The sequence below is a fragment of the Lethenteron reissneri genome, chromosome 15, assembly GCF_015708825.2.
Source record: "Lethenteron reissneri isolate LAM-NWPU_2019-01 chromosome 15, ASM1570882v1, whole genome shotgun sequence".
Lineage (NCBI taxonomy): Eukaryota > Metazoa > Chordata > Hyperoartia > Petromyzontiformes > Petromyzontidae > Lethenteron > Lethenteron reissneri.
In genome coordinates this window covers 9,725,913-9,734,782 of record NC_083793.1, presented here as the reverse complement: position 1 = coordinate 9,734,782, position 8,870 = coordinate 9,725,913, and positions in this window count along the sequence as shown.

Genomic DNA, 8,870 nt, shown 5'->3' with positions numbered 1-8,870 from the left:
CTCGTCAAAGACAGCACCTACTATTAACCAGCATTACGGCTGTGCCCTGTCCCTCCTCCCAGCGGTCCCTCTCTCTTGGCCATGGAAACCCCCACCACCGCTCTCCCCCCCCCCTTCAAAAGCCAGGGAGCTCTTGCAACACTGGTGGGCAGAAGGGAGCAGCGCAACGGAGGACAATTTCACAAAAATCTCGCACGTTTCGTCATCGAGACAAAGCGTTGTCCATCGTTGTAGTCGTCACGTGCACTGATCAAACATTGGCGTTCAACCTCAGTAATAGAAGTGAAGTCTAAACGTATGATACTTTGAAAATCATTTCTGAAGAGTACACTGCGCATAAGTAGAACTCAAAACAAGCAGTTGGCTATTGGTTTTCATGTCCGCATGCCCATGTACAACCCTGTACGAGGCCCTCGCCGCACCTACCCAACTAGATGACGGTCTCCCCACACCGTTAAGGTTGGGGGGGTTCATTGATCACACTTCACAGCGCTGGTCGGTCAGGCTTGGTGGGCACAAATGTATTTTTTTGGTAGGGGGGGCAGGGGGGGGGGGAGTGAATTTTCGAAACCTGTTGGATCAACGTTTTACCCCCACATTTGTGGAAAATTGTTGACAATCTGCACCCAAGGTCGTGATAAAGGTTTTGCAAGAGCCTGACATACGCAACTACGTATGACTTGAGGACAAACCCAAGGATTGTCCCTCATTGTACACATCAGTCTCCGCAACACGGAACTCATGAGAACCAGGCATCAATCGCTATGGTGGATGGGGCACGGAGCTTGTGACGGCAGTGTATTGCATCCCAGCTATTTCCAGATGCCCTAAAATGCCCCATATATCCACCCGCTTTTTCTGCCACACCCTTTCTGTTTGCCGTGTGGGGGCCATCGCTGCTGCATGAGCGAATTTCCACAACCCGAGCACGGCAGCACCTGGGAGCGGTGGACAATCGCGCTTGGGGATTGATCATGTGCAGCAGAGGGGCGGAGGCCGCTTCCTCAAGGCTGCTTTCACATTAACAATCGACGCGGGAAATCTCAATGCCCTTTGCCGCGACCAGAAAATGGTCACAATATTTACACATTTTTTAGAATGTGACCCAGAGATTATAACGACAAGTGGTTTTAAATAATAGCATTTGTGCTATTAATATTACGGAGTGAAATGACACACCTTTTATATTCCAACAGCCATAGTCTATCCACTGCTGGATTAAAGCATCTGCATACCATGGTATTTGATATTTAGGAGTTATATCATTGCCAAAGACTGAGAAACGGTAAGTGCCATTAATAGTTACTATTATTTAAAGTTTATTAGCCTATAATTTAGCATGAGACTGCTTGATAAACGATTATTAAGATAACCTGATGCCATCTTTTATTATTGTAAATGTCAAGTAAATACAAAAAACCCCATACAAAAACGAATTTAAAGAATTTGCCCTTGATGGAATTACTTTATAACCCTTCAATGTTGCCGTCAAGACCATCGCCCACAACCTTAATTTCTTAAATAGGTTCCTGCTATACTACGCACGGTAGTGTTTGACAACGGCGGCAGTCAAAATTTTTCTTACGGGCGTAGAATAGATCGAGATAATTCACAGTCAGTTCCCAGTATCACTCATTGCCCAATGGAAGCGTGCAGTTGCAAAATGCTGACCGTAGAGCAAGAATTCCAAATTTCAACATTATCTGTGCAATCGCATCACACTGGTAATTTCTTAATCGACGCACGACTTGTACTTGTGACTTTATTTTTCGAGGCAATCACTTAAAGCATTAAGTCACTTAAGAGTGCACTTGCAAAAATCACAAACGGTTTAGAGCGTGATGTCAATAGCGGTCAACCATGGACAAGCTGAACTGCATTTGCGAGTGTACACACTAAACGGTTGCCATCTTGATAAAGCGGACAACATTGCCTTGGTGATTTGTACCAATGTCCGTAATGGAGACATCGAATAATTTATCTTAAAATTTGAACAGTGGATTCGTGAAGACTGGTATCTGGCCCGCTCACTGTCTTCGGATCAGCTGATCACATAATCATATGTGAATAGTATATGTACAGCCCTGCTGTCAATCCAGTGCTGGGCGAGGATCTTCCCATGCCATGCGTGTCGTAGGGGGGTTATTTGACCATAATTCACCATGCTGGTCAGCAAAGTACCGACCGGCTCTGACCTACAAATGTATTTATCTCAACTGCTGCACACCCTAACATGATGAAAACGTATTACATGGCCTGTAACATGATCTTTACTTAAAACCATGGCCATGTAAGCATGACATCACATGTTTTGCTCCTCTCTAGTTCGTACACTAACCGGGTCACTTGATTCATACAGAACGTATTGTTTTTATTTTTAAAACCCTGTGCTTAAGCCTGGGTGAATACCTCCGCATGCTTTTTCAGTCGCGGGGGTTATATATATCATACTTCACCATGTAGGCCAAAAGGGGGGGGGGGGGCAATGGAGGGGGAGGAGTGTTAGGGCCGGTTCAGTTACAACTCTACACAAAATGTTTATCCCCAAGTCACTTCATAAACCTTTCACTCTCAAAGCATCCCAATATTGTCTTGCAGAGCCGCAACAAGGCCATATATGCGTGCGAGCCAGACCTCTGTTAAATCTCTAACGGCGTCAAAAATGCAAAACATAACAGACGAGCAGCAGGAAGATGGATGAGATAAGCGCGGCTCGCCAAACCGGCACACAAAAAGACAGAATCTGCCCTACCCTGTCAGCCACAGCCAAACTATCCCATGCCAGCTGGTGCTGGCGCATTGTAGCCTCACTTGCCCTCTTACGTACGATGGTGGTTACCTTTTGTCGATGAAGAAAATCACACACAATGGGAGGCACGATTGACGTCAGTGCACTGTCAGCTCTCGCGTGTAATGTGATGCACGAGGTGCATCAGCATCATCAATAGGGCAATCGTTCTATTAAGCAGAGAAGCATGCAAGTCTGCACATGCTTATCACCTGGAACGTGCCCGATTATGGCAGGTCTCAGAAGGTAAGCAGGTTTCAACCTGGACAGCGCTTCGAGGGGTGATCACTCTGCACAACAGGTTGTCATTGATGGCTGTGCTATGTGGTGGCGTGCAGATAACCTTGCAGAAAAGTGTGTTTTACTGCGATACTCCCACGTCTATGCATCACGCATTCACAAACCCGGACTGACCAGCAGGTTGTAGAGCAGTGAAGAACTCTCTTAAACAAATTCAGAAATTAATGCAACGTGGCACTGCTAACATGTGGGTTAAAATGACATTTTCACCCGAGGGCACAATGTCTCCAACTGACCCTACAGAACGCACATGCTTATTTTCCTCTAATTGGCCCACATGGGACACATGCAAACAAATACCATGCACCAGAAGCACGCAAGTCTCAGCAGGCAAAGCTGCTCATTGCCCAGGCTCCACACTGGGAAAGAATTGAGTTTGTTGGGAGTGAGGTGAAGTATATGGCTGTAGTGTGGAAAATAGTGCAATAAAGAAAAGGCATGCACATGCCTGGATTCCGGAATGCTTTCCAACATTTATATTGTCCTCAAAGGAATTTAATTAGTGACAATGATCGTACCGTTTCAAGAGGAACAAAAACGTGGTGCTACATGGCACATGACGTGGACTTTTCGCGAGATGCCATCGTGCATCAGGAGGGGACGGGAGGCGCGTGTGAATGACGGGGCGGAATACTTTTAGCACTGGTTTTGCGCAATCCTTTTGATGACACATGTTGCCGGGTTCCTTACATTAAATCCTTAATAGCCGAGACAACTTTAGAAGAAAATTTTCTTCAAATTGGGTAATCTTTACAAGAGGTATACGAACTGTCATGTTTTATATGGACAGGCAAATTAACATGCAGGCAGATCTTAGCCAGGCGGTGGTGGTGCATGCCTAAGCAAGGAAGGGTTGGTCGATTGCACAGATGTTGTGAAACTCCCTTCCAGTGGGGGTTAAGGTGCCATACCCTGGCTTATCAGGAGGAGGCAGTACAGCAATTTGTGGACTACACCGGTAAGATACAGCACACCTCAGTTATTTCTGGATGCTCCGCTCTAACATGTAAACGCTCTCATTAATGAACCAACACCTTAGTATATTGTGTAATATATTGTATAGAGTACCTCGAGTTGTTCGCTCTCCACGAGACGAAACGAACAATGGGCAGCACGCTATCAGCTGACATTATTTTGTAAAATGCATAACCACTTTCAATCCAAATTGTAAGCTGTTAAAAAGCTCATTAAAACTACCCCAATGGCTGCATGGACCTGTTTCAAATAGCTGCTTGCTTCCTTTGAAATGCAATAGAAAAAAATAATTTGCATACAGCACCGCTACTAACAATCACAACGGCAAGGCAGTGCAGTTACATTTAAACGAGCAACCCAAAAATAAAATGATTTGCATGGATACAGGACATTATGTGCCGCAGGGCCCTGCAGGGAAACGCAAGCATAAATGTTGAAATACCACTTCGGGTTTTTTTCTTCAGGTGTCACCAAACGTTGGTCCTATTTAAAAAATAAACAAATGCAAACATTTTGCATCAACTGCAAAAACCCAGCCGCTAATTCAGTGGCAACACAACTGCTTTTAAAAGAGCAAATATGTCTCGCCGAACTATTTGTCTTGGCTCCCCTCCCGAACGGGAATCCTGCTCCGTGGACCCGGAGGTGCCCATTTACGATGGGCAGCAGCGCCCTCTAACGTATGGCACGGAGAGATGTTACTTTAACGACTTGTCCCTGGCCCGAGGTCAACAGAGGTTGAGCAATGTAATCCACAACACCTGTGTGCATCAGTGGTCAAAGTACGTGCATGGGGGGGAGGGGGTATTATTAAAGGTGACACCTGTTGAAAGTTTTTTTTAATCAAAAAAAATATAATTCAGGTCTCAATTTTGAGAGGTTGCTGATGATACGGCCAAAGTAAGAGTATTAAATTAAAGTTTGTTAAAAATAACTGGAAAAATACAAATTTTCCAAGCACTAACATAGAAAATAAATTATTTTCACCCCAAAAATTAATAACATTTTATTTGCTGAAAAAACCTGGGCGGCTTGCATGAACAAAATTAAACATATCCAAAGAAAGCCACCCACTTTTATTCATAGTGCTTTGTCGATCAACCGCAGAATGAAAGACTCCTCAAGTCAAGTAGCTCATGGGGTGTTGTTTGACCATATTTTATCACGCCGAGTCACTTGAGTTCAATTGCCGGTCACAGCTATTATCAGTGGAGATTGATATCGGAACTGGTCTTGGACGTCCCTTCTACACAAGGTCAGTCAGTGTCTCGCGTAAAACCCAAAAAAAATATGAAGGTAATTAATTAATTATAACGGCACTCTCTTGGCTTCCACTTAGAAATGAGAATCGTCAGCGCAAGATTCACATTTTTGTTTTGGCCATTCTTACCGTGGCCAATCAGGAAAAGCTAGAAGAAATGTTATCGGGGCAACAGTAGCGATACAAATGAGCAGACAGAGTGTGGGTTGCTAGTTGGCGCGAGCGTGGCGGCACAGGAACACTAATGAATAGCAGGCATCCAGACACCAGAGCAGCATGAAGCCACACATTAGAGGTTTTTTTGTTCCAAAAATGCCTGGTCACTCCCTGGAAAAAAATGTTGAACAGATTTACAGGCGTTGCTCAATTATTCACCTGGCCTTTCGAGTTTTGCAACAGTTGGTGTAGGTCACATATGGTGCAATATAGGAGACAACTGCACAAGAATCGTGACCAGATTAATTCTCTTAAAGGATACATCGATTGTTCACCTTCCAGCCATCAGTGTTGCGCAATTGCATATTTATGTAATGGAAAAATACTTAATATTTTTTAAATATATAGGTGCTGCAGGCGATTGCGTGCTATGCTGTCAGCAGCGGGCAGAGCTGAAAAAAAATCTTCAGCAAATACGCACTGTCCAGTGTAGTTAAGTATCGTAAAATTACTCCCACTGCCTGCATAGCATGGAGAGGCCCTCATCCAGTAATGAATGGCCCGACCATGGCTGATGAGGTGAAATATAAACATTGTCCGTGTTGCTTACAACCAGCGTCAACAGGAACAGTTTAAACACTACTCATGATGACCTTTGCATTACGTGCGGCCCTAACTGCCTGGAATGTTGAGAAGCACTTAAGTAGACCCACCGATAGGTCAAACAAGGACAGGCATTATAATAGCTTGTGTGGACAGAAATAATTGAAATTGCATCATTCGCAATAAGGGGAACACGTCTTGTAATGTTGGTTTTAGAAAATTCAGTGTTTAAAAAATACTGGACGGTATTTAAAGTAGGATCAAGTTTAACGCAGTCATCCAAAACATAGTTGCAGCATGCAGAACACTGGGTTCATTGTTAAATATGGCCACCATATCAGCAGAAAGCATTTAAGTTTCCATTAACAATGTGAGACGACCCAGACTGGGGTGGTCATTTTACAGTCGCTTTGTGAAGGGCCTACAGCACTGTCGGACATTAGCCTCTGAGCGTGTTACGTATTGTTCGAAAAACTGCACGAAACACGAGAGAGGCCCACAAAACAGTCATGGTTATTACCATCAAGCCAAGCCATGGATGATGAAGGCATGTCGACTGCAGTGGTGAAGTGGTTATGCTCACGCCTTTTTTATATACTCACCGTTTACATTAAATACATTTACATTTAACAATTTTACTTTACACGTTACAGACCTAAACATGTGCAAATATGATTGTATGATCAGTCTAACATACTATGAATAAATGACGACCATCAACGACCAGCTAGCGAATGCCTTGGGGCTATTGGGCGTTAAGTGCTGTCACGCTAGCATCAGGACATTTGGTTTTTTGGTCGTAAAGTCACAAAAAAGGAATGCATGTTTTGCCCTCAAATATGTGTTTCCAGAGACCGGTCATTTTTTTTTATTACACTTACATAGTTGACTTTTACAAGTTTCTCTGAGATGCTTCTCACGTATAAAAATAGAACAAAAACGTTAAACTAAAACCACAATTTAATAAAATGCGTTAAACGATGATATATCAGGAAACACAACAGTGTTGGCAGTGATGCAAATATAGAAATCAAAACAAATTCACCAGTCAATAGCATTGCCTTGCATTGACCAGCGCGGTTAAATGTGGTAAATGTACCCCTACCACCAGCCCAGTGTATTTGTGTTGTTGTTTAAACGTTCTGACCCGCCCTTGCTGGACATCTTTGAAAAAACGCTTCAAAGCTCATCGGATTCCTCCAGTTCCAATAAATATTCTGACTGTACATGTTTCTTGACTTCACATGTTTATACTAAATAAAGAGCATGACCTTCAATGCTGAACAGTTAAAAAGTGGGTTAAAGTGTGCCTTAAACGATAAATTGACGAAACGTATACATCAACGTTGTAGGATTAAAAATAAAGCCTTTTAAAAGGGGGTGTTTCCACTCATAGCGAACATTTTTTAAAAAGGGGAGCGCAAATCGAAAGAAACGCACAGCTCACAAAGGACGAGGTGACCCCAGGTTACACAAGCCACCATCAAACAACCCCCATTCACGTTTACCAGAGTTTAGTTAATCAGCTTTAACCAAAACGTTTATCAATAATAGTATACACTTCCCGTACCTGCTAAAGGTGGCCTTGTGATGGCACAACTTTTGATGAAATCGTCTTAAATGTGACAATGCAGTACACGTATACAGACAGTCTAGCCAAAATGTGTCAAACCCAATACAATTTCTTTATGTAATAAAAAAAGGCACCGCCGATGGGAGTTATCGATCTCATCTTGCAGACTTTGATCCGACAGTGACATTTGAAAGCCCTCTCTCAACCTTCAGGTGGCCCACAGTTTACAAAAGCCCCATTCCTATTCGAACGGTGGCTCTCTCTCCTGAGGGCCCATTTCCTCACCATCTCCTCTCCCTTCGCGAGCTTCACCCGTGAACTGAATTAGACGCCGGCAAGCACCGAATCATCATCAATAGGCCCGACCGCCCGGGCTCGCATGGTCAAGGAGGTCAACTTACATTTCACCTCCACCACCACCACCACCAGCTGAAAGTAATTATCAAAGCAGGGCTTTACTTACCCGTCAGTGGAATCTTGCAAGAGACGGGGATGTTGTTTGTGGTGGTGTAGTAGCAGTTGTTGTTGTTGTTTAAAGAGGAATGCAGCGAGTGAAGGGCTCTCGCCTCCTTGTTGTCCCTCACTGAGGACGAACAAACTAAAGGTGTCCGATTCGCTGCCTCCCCCCCGCTTTATATAACGTCAGGGGGCACGTGACGTCGGATGACGTCGTCGGTTACTTGACGCGCCGCGCCTCAGAGACCAATCGCGGCGCGGGACGTGGGTGCGCGAGACGCCGTCGACGTCATAGACATCATTAGCATAAAGGACCCCGTGGCTCTTAAAGAGGACTGCACCACGGTGATTACAAAGATAAAGGTCCCACGTATAGCCTCTAATAGACTGTTGGAGGGGGGGGCAAGTGCTGAGAGCGAGGCCGGCACAGCACACAGTGGGAGTGAGGGTGGCCAGCACCACGACCGACCGCCTTTGTCTCCCCAGTGGCGTTTTTTTTAGTTTACTACACACCGCACCAGGTACTCATTTCAGGCTGAGTAAATCTAGGGGAGGCCCAGGACCGGATCAAATATTCGTCACTGGTGTCGGTGTCCGTGAGCGGGAATTGAACTCGGGTTCGCCGGGTTCGTAGCGTAGAGGCGCTAACCAATACACTACCGCTCCCCAATTAACCAATTAAAGAGGACTCATCTATACATGCATACACATCCTCGTTAATACATTAAAATCTGGAACTAATCTTAAAGAGGACTCAC